This window comes from Branchiostoma lanceolatum, chromosome 5 (genome assembly GCF_035083965.1).
Source record: "Branchiostoma lanceolatum isolate klBraLanc5 chromosome 5, klBraLanc5.hap2, whole genome shotgun sequence".
Lineage (NCBI taxonomy): Eukaryota > Metazoa > Chordata > Leptocardii > Amphioxiformes > Branchiostomatidae > Branchiostoma > Branchiostoma lanceolatum.
The window spans coordinates 25,317,418-25,331,211 of record NC_089726.1 but is presented as its reverse complement, the minus strand read 5'-3'; the positions used below and the strand labels follow the sequence as shown (position 1 = coordinate 25,331,211).

Genomic DNA, 13,794 nt, shown 5'->3' with positions numbered 1-13,794 from the left:
GTGACTTCCCTAGCTACCCAGAATGCTCTGATAAACCAGTCGAACCACAAATCTATGCAGAGTGTTCTCAGGGGTAGTACGTGCATTGCGTCACTGTTTGACAGCACAAAAAAATCCTCATACCTTCACTGCACGAAATGGCCACGTATCCTGACGGATCCGACGTATCCGGAATCGGGCCTCATGGCGTTTCCGAACGAATCCGAAAAAATCCCAGTTCACTGCTCGGATACTGAGGTGCCCGCAGATCCGACCAATTCCGACGCCGTATTCCTCTGGATCCGTGATGCGCCTCGGATACCCGAAAATATTTGTGCGGATCCCTCGTTTTTTTTATATTTGGAATGTTCGGATTGTTTGTATGTCGGTAGTTGTTTCGGATCCTGACGAATAAATACACACGGCACGGCATGGTCTCATTTCCTGACGAATCCAGCAGATCCGGAATTATGCATTATAGCAGACACGGAACGTTTCCGATTGAATCCGATGCACCTCAGATCCGACAATTCCGGCGCCGTATACGTCTGGATCCTTCATACGTTTCGGGTACAGATACGGAACGTTTCCGAGCAAATTCAGACAAATACCAGGTACAGCTCAGATCCGGCAATTCCGACGCCGTATACGTCTGGATCCGTGATGCGCCTCGGATACCTGAGGATATTTGCGCGGATCCTTCGTTTTCAGATATTTGTCAATATGGCAGAGATATTAATCGGATTGTTTGTTTGTCGGTAGTTGCTTCGGATTCTAACCAACAAATACACACTGCACGGCATGATCTCAGATCCTGAAAAATCCAGCGGATCCGCAATCGTGCATCATAGCAGATACGGAACGTTTCCGATTGGATCCGATGCACCTCAGATCCAACAATTCTGACGAATCCTGACGTTTCCGGAATACGGATTCGTGCCCAATCTCCCACAAGACACTGCGTGTCATGACGTCAGGCGCGAGAAACGGTTTTGTCGGTGAACAGCACGGAGACAAGAACGGCGTTTCATCACTCTCTGTGCTTAACATGGCATCGTCAGAGTCTACCATGGTCGACCAGTGATTTTTAGTGACTTGAGAGTCGAAGGGGATTCGGTGTAAACTCAAACGCGCGGCATTGCGAAATAGTCTTCTTCGTGCATGCAATATTCGTCGCCCCCCTCCCCCTTGTAAAGTTGGTAGGGAGTCGATTCATCATTTAGAGAGACTGCCCTTTGGTAAGTACAAATTGGAAAATTCATGTTTCTAACTAGTTTGAACGTCAGTTATCCTCCTATTGTGGCTTGACATATCATCGCATTTGCATGACATTAAGAATTGTCCAGTCGACCTGCACTTCTACACCGTTAGGATCTAGGAAATTTATAGCTTTCAATTTGTTCGTTCTTGCCAATGGTCAACAGACATTTGTGTCTGGTTAACGTTTCAGATACAACATAGCAAGCGGTTGAGGGAAAGATAATTAAAGATATCCTGTAACGGAAGAGAATGTCATAAGTATTTGTCCCACAAAGGTCCCACCGTTTGTGGATAGTGAGCTGGAACTTATGTGGAGGTAGTAGTGTGTTTCAGTGATTATTGCATTAAGTTGTAGCTGTACATATTTGATCAATATCATATTCAAGTTATGAATGTAAGTTTTACGTATTCAATTAAACGATGCCAGATTCATTTTTTACAAATGTGATTATGTGATATGTTTAATATTTGTCATTGATTCCCTTTATATATATATCCTATACAGCATCGGCAGATACTTCCTTCACAAATGCAGCACATGTTGTGAGGACCTTAGCTTGGCTTGGAACAAAGCAATCAGCTGTCAGATGCTCAGAGTACCTCAGGCTCCTTCGGTAAGGCTTAAGTCCATCATCGGTACACTTCAATGTTAGCTGAGACAGGCATGATGGATACCCATTGTCCCTTGTTTTTAGTTAGCTGCTGTGATGAAACGAAGCCCATCACAGCAAGGAGGTTATATAGTCTATATAACCTCCTTGATCACAGTTATGTCAAAATCATGTGACATTTTACTTAAATACTAAGTATGTGAAATGATATTTATTAATCATTTGGTTTTATCATATAGGAACTGGTTCATCACAAGATGAACTCCAAGCTGAGTCCAACATGCTAGATACAGAAGAAATCAGCCTTGCCTGTACCTTACCAAGAGTGCATGGAAGAAGTGAACTCAGATGTAGTCATAGAATGGGGAGAGGACGATTATACACATGCAGTTCCACGGCATATACTACTACGTGTAAAACGTGGCGTGTCATCATGGGAGTTTTTCAGACAGTATAATGTTACTTTGAAGTTTCTATTTTCAACCTCTGTATTTGAAATTATTTGTATCTGATATCTTTTAGACGAAGAACTGGCCACAAATAAGGCTTTCATTACTTTAGTAGAATATGTAGAACATGTAGAAATTTTTGGTCCAAGTGCACTATACGGCAGTAAATATTACCACCATGATGTGATGGTTGTTGATTGTAATACATTTTATAACAATTGTGCTTACACAACCCCAATTTACCGACATTAACCTGCATATGCAGAGGTGCTTTGAGTATGTGGATGTCCCTCGGCCTGTCTTAAACGAAATGGATTATTTAGCCACATAGAACTTCCGTATTGTATTTGATAGTTTTTGAACTTAGAAATGCATATATGTTGAAATATGAAATGATGTTACATTCATGCTTTCCCAAAACTTCCTGTCATTGAATAATAATTCGTTAAATTAAGAATGCACGCGTATTTATGAATAATCAACCATTCTATCAAACTTTGTGTGTTTGATTTGTACATATTCGTGGCAAATACAAACATATTCAGAGTCACAATATGTCAAAGATTGTAGAAAGTCTGTATGTTGGATCAGTCTGTATCCGTGGCAAATACATACTGTACGTATCTGTCAGGATCTTGGGCAATTTCGTGCAATGTACGGCCCCATATCCGTCGAAAATTCCTATTTTTGTATTCCTCCGGATCTGAGGTTCCGGATCACAGTCCGCTTGTATCCGTCAGTATCCGCAATTTTCTTTTAAAAAATACAGAAAACTTCCTGTACGTATCCGTCAGGATCGCTGGCATTTCCGTACAGTGTACGGCTCCGTATCCGTCGAAAATACCTCATTTTCGGATTCCTCCGGAAATATTCACGATCCCGGTGCGGAAATTTTCGGATTTGTTAGGTTGGATTCGTCAGTATCCGTCAGTATCCGCCAAAAATACAGAAAAATCCCTGTACGCATCCGTCAGGATCTGTGGCATTTCCGTACAGTGTACGGCTCCGTATTCGTCGAAAATACCTTACTTTCGGATTCTTCCGGAAATATTCCATATCCCAGTGCGCATTTAGTCGGATCCGTCAGGTTGGATCCGCCTGTATCCGTCAGTATCCGCCAAAAATACAGAAAATTTCCTGTTCGTATCCGTCAGGATCGGTGGCATTTCCGTGCAGTGTACGGCTCCGTATTCGTCGAATATACCTTACTTTCGGATTCTTCCGGAAATATTCCATATACCGGTGCGGAAATTGTCGGATATCTTACACGAATCCGCCTGTATCCGTCAGTATCCGTCAGTATCCGACAAAAATACAGAAAAATACCGGTACGTATACGCCGGGAAACGAGGCCATTTCGTGCAGTGCTTGCTAATGCTTTTACCTTTTGTATTTACAGTGTTTCCTCGGTGTAACTATGTAGGTATTTTGTGCATTGCAAATCGGGAGCGCACACTGTGGCTTTTGCAACATTAGTCATTATTTGTCAGCTCACCTGTGCAAGTACCATTACGAGATTGAATTAACTCAATCTAAAGGGAGGCTCTATCCGTCTGCCTTGTGAAAAAAACGTCATGGTGTTACAAAATACAACATGAAGTAATTTGCATATTAACTAACATCCCAAGATTCCCAATATGTTTTTTCACTAGCTTTTTTACTGGCGTTCCGATTCAGCGCCTTAGTTTGCGCGAGCGTGAAAATTTGAAATTCAAATTTGGCGCCAAGCGCCACCTGCGGCCGCAGCGGTACTGCAGCCCAGTTCCCCATTGTTCTGTACACACCAACTTTGACTAACCATAACTCGCTATTCCGGTCACATGACGGGCTAAGTCTGTAGAAGAAGGCAGCCATATTTGTACGCTTCGTGTGGAAAGTGTTTCATGATCGTCCGACAAAAATATCACAGTGCTTGGACAGACAGCAGCGACGTAGCGTACAATGGTGATTTAGACGCAGCGGAAAGTCTAGGCCAAGTTCAGCCCGTGTTTGGGTGCCTTTTCCCAATTAACCAGCGAATAAGACCTCCTGAAACATGAAATCTATCTGTTTGCACATGTTCTGGTGGGGAGAAATCAACGTCTGCCTTTTTTTCGACAACGCTGGACATCACGGAAACTGAGGTGTGTACTAAGCGTTATTTTACGTCATTATTAACTTGCATATCTCCCCACGTGACGTTTGCGGTGATTTAGTGACGGATTATATGATATCTTATGAAAATATTTGCATCAGGGATCCATGAAGCTTCTATGTTTAAACAAACAATATCAGTTTTCGATAGTTTTAATGTAAATAATAATCAAATACTACTAATAGTAACAGTGTAGAGTGATAGAATGTTTGGTTCCACTTCTGTAGAATCGCTGTCTATTCGATAGGTTGATGAAAGCAAGTATATCAGCCAAAAGGTATGTGATTAGTATGCGTATACCTGTATTATAACTTTCAGGTACTCATTACACTGCACGAAATGGCCACGTATCCTGACGGATCAGACGGATCTGGAATCGGGCCTCATGGCGTTTCCGAGTGAATCCGGAAAAATCCCAGTTCACTGCTCGGATACTGAGGTGCCCGCAGATCCGACCAATTCCGACGCCGTATTCCTCTGGATCCGTGATGCGCCTCGGATACCCGAAGATATTTGCGCCGATCCCTCGTTTTTTGATATTTGGAATGCTCGGATTGTTTGTATGTCGGTAGTTGCTTCGGATCCTGACGAATAAATACACACGGCACGGCATGATCTCATTTCCTCACGAATCAAGCAGATCCGGAATTTCGCATCATAGCAGATACGGAACGTTTCCGATTGGATCCGATGCACCTCAGATCCGAAAATTACGGCGCCGTATACGTCTGGATCCTTTATACGTTTTGGGGACCAGATACGAAACGTTTCCGAGCAAATTCAGACAAATACCAGGTACAGCTCAGATCCGGCAATTCCGCCGCCGTATACGTCTGGATACGTGATGCGCCTCGGATACCTGAGGATATTTGCGCGGATCCTTCGTTTTTAGATATTTGTCAATATGGTAGAGATAATCGGATTGTTTGTTTGTCGGTAGTTGCTTCGGATCCTAACCAACAAATACACACTGCACGGCATGATCTCAGATCCTGAAAAATCCAGCGGATCCGAAATCGTTCATCATAGCAGATACGGAACGTTTCCGACTGGATCCGATGCACCTCAGATCCAACAATTCCGACAAATCCTGACGTATACGGAATACGGATTCGTGTCCGATCTCCCACAAGACACTGCGTGTCATGACGTCAGGCGCGAGAAACGGTTTTGTTGGTGAACAGCACAGAGACAAGAACGGTGGTTTTTCACTCTCTGTGCTTAACATGGCATCGTCAGAGTCTACCATGGTCGACCAGTGATTTTTAGTGACTTCAGAGTCGAAGGGAATTCGGTGTAAACTCAAACGCGCGGCATTGCGAAGTAGTCTTCATCGTGCATGCAATATTCGCGCCCCCTCCCCCTTGTAAGGTTTGTAGGGAGTCGATTCATCATTTAGAGGGACTGCCCTTTGGTAAGTACAAATTGGAAAATTCCTGTTTCTAACTAGTTTAAACGTCAGTTATCCTCCTATTGTGGCTTGACATATCATCGCATTTGCATGACATTAAGAATTGTCCAGCCGACCTGCACTTCTACACCGTTAGGATCTAGGAAATTTATAGCTTTTTAATTTGTACGTTGTTGCCAATGGTCAACAGACATTTGTGTCTGGTTAACGTTTCAGATACAAAATGGCAAGCGGTTGAGGGAAAGATAATTAAAGATATCCTGTAATGGAAGAGAATGTCATAAGTATTTGTCCCACAAAGGTCCCACAGTTTGTGGATGGTGAGCTGGAACTTATGTGGAGGTAGAAGTGTGTTTCAGTGATTATTACATTCAGTTATAGCTGTACATGTATGATCAATATCATGTTCAAGTTATAAATGTAAGTTTTACGTATTCAATTAAACTAGATGCCTTCGACTCTCAGTGCTTGAGGAAGATTGAAGGCATCCGTTGGGATGACTTCATTACAAACGAAACGGTCCGTTGAAGAACTAACCAACTGCCGGTTAGCTGTAGAATCAGAAAACAACAGATGATCTTCCTGGGCCACGTCTCCAGGGCGGTTTTTACTCAGGGCTCCATCAAACTGATTTCATCGGAACCTAACCCGTCATGGAAGCGACCTAGAGGTCACCCTAGAGGAAGATGGGAAGACCAGATCTTCAACACGCTCCAGGGGCTGGGAGTTACCAGAAACAACTGGAGGGTCCACGCCGAGAGCAGACCAGCCTGGCGAGCCCTATGCATGTCTGCAGCCGCCATGCATCAGACACTGATGCCTGCGAATGATTGATTGATTGAATTAAACGATGCCGCATTCATTTTTTACAAATGTGATAATGTGATATGTTTCATATTTGTCATTGTTTCCCGTTATATATATATCCTATACAGCATCGGCAGAAACTTCCTTCACAAATGCAGCACATGTTGTGAGGACCTTAGCTTGGCTTGGAACAAAGCAATCAGCTGTCAGATGCTGAGTACCTCAGGCTCCATCGGTAAGTCCATCATCGGTACACTTCAATGTTAGCTGAGACAGGCATGATGGATACCCATTGTCCCTTGTTTTTTTGTTAGCTGCTGTGATGAAACGAAGCCCATCACAGCAAGGAGGTTATATAGTCTATATAACCTCCTTGATCACAGTTATGTCAAAATCATGTGACATGTTACTTAAATACTAAGTATGTGAATTGATATTTATTCATTTGGTTTTATCATATAGGAACTGGTTCATCACAAGATGAACTCCAAGCTGAGTCCAACATGCTAGATACAGAAGAAATCAGCCTTGCCTGTACCTTACCAAGAGTGCATGGAAGAAGTGAACTCAGATGTAGTCAGGGAATGGGGAGAGGACGATTATACACATGCAGTTCCACTGCATATACTTCTTACGTTCAAAATGTGGCGTGAGTTTTTCAGACAGTACAATGTTACTTTGAGTGTGAATCAACCCTGCGCTTTGCGTGACAGGCATATTTATGGCCCGTACAATTCGTTCGTTCACCTTGGCGGCAACGTACAACGATAAAAATGCCTGTCCTGTGATACGCATGGTCAGTTCACACTCTGGAAAAAGGTGCTGTACGCCAAAGATGTACGTCTTTGTTGTACGTCGTTGTCGTATGTCCAGAAAATTTTTCGAATGTGAATCAGGTCTTATTTTTCCGGACAACTAGCCAATACATCGCCGTCATTACTGTAATTGACTTCGCACGGTGACCCTTAAAATCGAATTCGTTCCCCACTGTACTGTATGAGACCATCCATAGCGCCATCACAAACTCAAAGCCACCACGAGAACTTCATTTCTCCTTACCGCGAAATTAGATCCACTGTGAACGTATAAAATACTTTTCCGCACTAACGGTATAGTGACTTGTGTTCCATACAGTACGGTTCCTTGGTAATAAGGTAAAATAGTGAGTAGTACAGATCCAGGCTGTACAATAGTATACATTTAATGCTTCTCTGGCTTTTATACAGACTAGTAGCATAGTCAACCCTGCAAAGTTTAAAGCTGCACTGTCATAATGTATACAATCAACTGCAAATACATCACATTGCACTACATGCTTTTCTCCAAACACCCAACCGGTTTTAACAACTCTTATATTTCCAGTAGAGCTGGCATTAAAGTTAATTTAACACTTCATCACACATAAGGTGTACAATATATGTGTATCTTTGTACAGCAGAAAGTAGGAAAATAGTCCACACCTTTGGATTCGTCTACAAGTTAACGCTTTTGAGGATTGTAATATACGATGAAAAGTTATTTTGTTATCTTCACAGGTTCAGGGATTTTGCTGATGTGATCAGGGCTGACACGGTGACAGTACTGACACATGAAATGAGCAGTGAGTGTGGAGTTTAGCCTTTTCCACATGGGTGACCATAGAGACTGTTTGCAGTGACAAGGTGTTAAAGTGGGCATGGATTTCTTCTGCGAGGAACCCAGACAGTAATGGAGGAATGGCATGATATGTTCCTCCAGTAAGTGCATTTTCACACACAGTTGCAGTATGCAAGTCCTTGCGTTACTCTGATATAAACGTGTTAATACATTTGTATTCTGCTGTAAAAAATCTTTATTCCATGATAATGTTAAATCGTAAATTAGATATGAGAAAAGAGCATTTAGTCTGTCAATGTTTATAGATATAAATATGACGATAATGTCCCTTTTTTGATATTGTCATAGATGCCTGTTAGCTTTGGATTCAAAGATACAAACCACAGATTCAAAGATACAATCACTGTGGAGCGTCATCTTAAATAACAACCCACAATGCCCCCCTCCCCCAATCTTTAGCCATAATTGTTGTTCTGGAATGTTTCTTCCATGCCTGTAATTGTGTAAAAGGGAGTAAATTTTGATACAGGAAAAAAAAGCTGTCCATGATACACTTATGTAAACCTGTAGATAGATAAGTAATATTGCCATGTGATTTCCAATGAAAGGAATCAAATCTTATCATTCTTTCCAACTCCTTTGCAGGGATAATAATGGGAGGAAAGGTAGCCACATCGCTTGACTTGAAAATGGGCAGTTTTTGGTGACCTGTGACCTCCACTGCTAAGAGGAGCTGGGCTCCACTGTACCATGACGTATGGACACTTTCTACAAGTCTGCAGTACTCTTACATCCCTCTGTGAAGGAAATGGTAAAAACTTGCGTCGTTTGTGAGTAGATCGAGCCTATAGCTTAAATGTGCTGTATAGAGGAATTTCATGATACATCATATATGAAAAAAATCTAATTGTGATAAGATTGTTGTCTTAATTGTGCACATTTCCCTAGCTTAAAAATGTCTATGTACATATTTCTTACTTACATTTTGTTTGGTCAAGTCCTTTTAGAACCTTCCTCCATACACTCATAATGCTTGCTTCCATACTAAGACAAACGTTTTACGAAAGTTGTACAGATTCCTTTTAGAAATCTGAGACCAAAAAGGAATTATGGTAGGAGAGGAAAGTATTTCTCTTGTATTACAATGTATGTTTGTTCAATGTAGCGTTATTTCTTTATGAAATCTCACCCATTTCCGTGACTGATAATAACCACATGTACCTTCAAGTTTCTGCATTATCCCAAGTTTAAGTTCAGCCCTGTCTTTACTCCCAGCAGGTGACCATGGGGGATGCGGATTTGTCCAAACTTGCCTTCCTGCAGTACCTGGAGGAGCCAGTCCCCATCTACTCCTCCCCAGAGTGATCACTGATCTGGTCCCAGATGTTACTGACTAACTGAGCGTGTTTGTGTTGATGCTGCAGCATCACTTGCCTCGTTTTTGATACTTGCACAAAGTGTAGTTGCCATAAAATATGAGGAAGGGGATAGCTGGCTGTGTAATGCCAAAGAGAAGCTATACCGGCTAAATTGAATTCTGTGTTATCCACAACATTTTCATGCTTTCAGAATATAAGTACATGTAATTACTTTTTCATATGTACATTTCTCATGTAAATGTGGACAGTGGACAGAACTTGTTTGACCTTGTTGGGCTGCCCAGATTGCATGTTCCTTGGATGTTAGAAATGTCACCTGTTTCCTGGTCTTTTTAGGCTCAAACAGAGAATGAATGATAGTAGGAGAGGAAAGTTATTGTTTTCACATTATCTGAATTCAAATTTTGTGAAAGCTGCTACCTTTTTCACAGCTTGTAAGCCACAGTGCCATTATTAAAAGATGTATCTACAGTATTGCATTGATACTTCCCATGTTGTTTTTCTTTACTGTCAGAAAATGTGGAATGATTTGGTAAGATGTCAGTTAAACAGGAACCCAAATATGATCTGCCCCAACTTTTTTTTAAATTCTTCTTGGTCCTGTTTTTGTTGTGCATTAAGGGGAGTAGATTCACATAAATATGCATTTTGTACACTATTTCTGTGCTGGGTGTTTTGAGTTTCAAATTGTGCAATGTATCCCAGATCATGCTCTCTTTTGCCCAAATGAAAAGTATATGGCTGCGGTACAAAAATATACTACATGTGGCACCATACACATAAATTGTGTGGGTGATGGGAGGCAGGGTGTGTGGTAGTTTTGGTGTGGGCAGTGCTGGTACAACTGTGGCTGTCAGATTGGTTGGATTATTGCCCAAATGGTAGATGAGCAGATTACAAATGGAAATGGCCTCGGATCTTAGCGGATCAGACGGATCCAAAATCGTGGATCATGGCGGATTATGACGTTTCCGAGCGAATCCGGACAAATCCCAGTTCACTGCTCGGATACCAAGGTGCACCAAAGATCCGACCGATTCCAATGCCGTATACGTTTGGGTCCGTGATGCGCCTTAATTGGATACCTGAGGATATTTGCGCGGATCCTTCGTTTTTAAATACTTGCCAATATGGCAGAGATCTTTGATTTGTTTGTTTGTCGGTAGTCGCTTCGGATCCTGATGAATAAATACACTGCACGGAATGACCTCGCATCCTGACGAATCATCCGGATCCGCAATCGCAGATATTGCTGATACGGAACGTTTCCGATTGAATCCGATGTACCTCAGATCCGACATTTCCGGTGCCGTATACGTCTTGATCCTTGAAACGTTTCGGGCAAAGATAAAATATTTACTCGGATCTTTCCTTTTTCATGTATTTACCAATATATTCTGGATTATTTGCAAGTCGGATCCTGAAGGATACAGGATCGGGATCCGTGTCAGATTTCCTAATTACCCTATTAGACACTGCATGCCAAACGTTGTTTTTTTCGGTTAACAGCACAGACATGAACGGCGTTTCATCACTCTATGTGCTTAAAGAGGGAGGTTCCACTATAAAACCACCCAATAAATTCGGCTAGTGTAAACTCTCTGCGCTCAGTCCACCACTGACTGGCATGCCGTGCACATGGGTGCCGGGGCTGCACAGTAGAGTACCAAGTATTTACTCTATAGTACACTTTAGAATGCAGATAAAAGTTTCAGTTTTTCACATAAAAATCAAATAAGTCTGCTTCTTCTAAACAGGCAGAATTTAAAGTAGATGTACGTATTACAACGAGTAGCAGCCTTGTAGGGAAACAACGTCTGATGGTAACTTTGACAGTAATTCTGGTCTTACAGATTGATGACATCACTTCTTATATGAGAACAATTGCAAGACACCAACTTACGTTAGCTTTTATCAATGCTATTATTGACATTTCTAGATCTGTAACTCAGGTAAGTACAGAGCAAGATTGCATTGAATTCAAAATAACAGAAAATCTGGTCAACGCTTTGTATCAGTTGATCTTTCATCAAAATTAAACTTGAGGAAATTACTGGATACAATATCTAGCCTTGCTGTAACTTTCTGGGCCATTGTACATGGTTTGACAACGTTTTTTTAAACTAGTGGAGAGAAGATCCATACCATTTTTCAAACTGAAACGGTCAGTAATATGCAAATATCTGTCTGTTTTGTGTGGCCTTTGTTTTCTGGCTGTAGACATGGCTGGACTCCTCATGGCTCTTATTTTATGTGGTCTGGGGGTCAATTCAGCTTTCAAAGTCCTGGCAGACGACAGCAGGGAGTATCTACATTGGTTTATGGTTATGGTTGTTCCCAGGGAACAGGAGTTCAACCTTTAACATGGCATCACCAAAGATTACCATTGTCGACCAGTGGATTTTGAGTGGCTCGACAGTCGACGGGAATTCGGTGTAAACTCAAACGCAGGAAAATTCGCCATTGTCATCTTCGTTCATGGATGCTTGCACACGGGAGCTAATACTCCACCTCCTCCTCCTTCTTTCCGATGATTAGCTCCCTGTTGATATTTTACACACTGGAGCTAACACTCCTGGCATTCCTCCTCATCACTCCCTCCTCCTCCTGACATATGTTGGTATTGGAATTGTGAATAAATGGATTTACATCGAGATTTAATCCCAGAACTAACTGGTGAACTTACAAAAAAATGAAGAAAATTGTGTGCGCAACAATGACGTTATGGTTAGTTGTTATCATTATCATTATTGTTGCTATTATATATTATGTATATAAAGGAATAGTCCAATGAAAATACACCCTTGCGTACTTGCATATAGAGCGGTCCTAGGACCGTCACAGTTTTCTTTTAAATTTGGAAATATATCCACCGAGTTCACATACAAACAGCTGATGAGCATCCCTCTGGGGAAAAGTACTGGACTTGATGGGGTGAGCAGTAGGCTCCTCCGGTATGCCGCCCCAGTTATAGCAGGTCCTCTCACTTACATATATAACCTATCCTTCTCTACAGGTGAGGTTCCGAAGGACTGGAAGAGAGCTAAGGTTACACCCTTATTTAAAGGAAAGCTGCACAAAAAATTGAAAATCCTTCTATGCTATGCTTAATATATTCCAAAGTCAAATTCTTACTTCAAGTTGTTTCACATAAGTCCGTCATAGTTCTGGGATTTTCTACAGTTTGCAACTTATGCCGTGCTGACGCCTTCTTACCTGATAATTGAATTATATGACGTCAGTGTTTCAAATTTTTTACCTGATGATTGTATTGTATGACGTCAGTGTTCTGAAATTCAATCATCAGGTGAAAAATTTGAAACACTGACGTCATATAATTCAATTATCAGGCGAGAAGGCGTCAGCACGGCATAAGTTGCAAACTGTGGAAAATCCCAGAACTATGACGGACTTATGTGAAACAACTTGAAGTCAGAATTTGACTTTGGAATATATTAAGCATAGCATAGAAGGATTTTCAATTTTTTGTGCAGCTTTCCTTTAAAGATGGCGACAAAAACAGCTGCAGCAACTATTAGGCCGATCTCAGTTTTACCGTCTTTTATGAAGATTTTTGAAAAGGCCGTTCACACTCAGATATATACCTACTGCAAAGACCATAATATACTCAATGTGGTGAACCCACTACCACCCCTTTGGGGAAGTGGGACAACCCAGAGGGTAAAGATCACTCAGAGTCGCAAGTCCTGGAAAACAAGCAGAATAAACTGAGCTCTCCCAACGTACCGATGTGCTTGTGGTGACTTTGGTTATAAGAGCCTAGTATCTAACACTCAACAAGTTCCAGTCTGGGTTTCGACCCAAGCATTCCACAACAACAACACCCATTGCACCCAGGCAATCATGACAAATGTCAATACCTGACTCAGGACAGATGCCTTGGCTTTACACTGGCTTTGTTTCGTTATTTAAAACATTTTCCCAAACATATTGGGATGATATATCTTATATATACCAAATGTATCTTACAGCTATATCGATTTCATTTATCTGTGGCCATTTCTATTTCAAGTATAGTTCTTGTACCTCAGACCTTCATTAAGTATCGTCTAAACCATAGAAAATACGGGGGCCTCAAGTGTTTAAGATATATAATTCCCATCAATATCATTTTTATCATGAATTAAAGTCATGTTGGCACTCGTTA

At 41.5% G+C, this 13,794-nt stretch overlaps 2 long non-coding RNA genes across 5 annotated transcripts; both read left to right on the top strand.

The window, feature by feature from the left end:
• The first annotated feature begins 141 nt into the window (after window positions 1-141).
• On the top strand, window positions 142-3,085 carry LOC136435843 (uncharacterized). 2 transcript variants are annotated; one of them, XR_010755974.1, is made up of 3 exons: window positions 142-1,217; window positions 1,745-1,853; window positions 2,090-3,085. It is a non-coding gene; the product is annotated as an uncharacterized lncRNA (long non-coding RNA). The 2 variants fall into 2 exon arrangements; XR_010755973.1 differs by lacking the exon at window positions 142-1,217 and having other exon boundaries at window positions 1,228-1,853.
• A 954-nt stretch (window positions 3,086-4,039) lies between these two features.
• On the top strand, window positions 4,040-10,100 carry LOC136435842 (uncharacterized). 3 transcript variants are annotated; one of them, XR_010755971.1, is made up of 7 exons: window positions 4,046-4,422; window positions 4,752-5,847; window positions 6,780-6,886; window positions 7,114-7,300; window positions 8,187-8,387; window positions 8,893-9,058; window positions 9,523-10,100. It is a non-coding gene; the product is annotated as an uncharacterized lncRNA (long non-coding RNA). The 3 variants fall into 3 exon arrangements; XR_010755970.1 differs by having other exon boundaries at window positions 4,040-4,422; window positions 4,752-6,886; XR_010755972.1 differs by lacking the exon at window positions 4,752-5,847 and having other exon boundaries at window positions 4,094-4,422.
• Window positions 10,101-13,794: the final 3,694 nt, after the last annotated feature.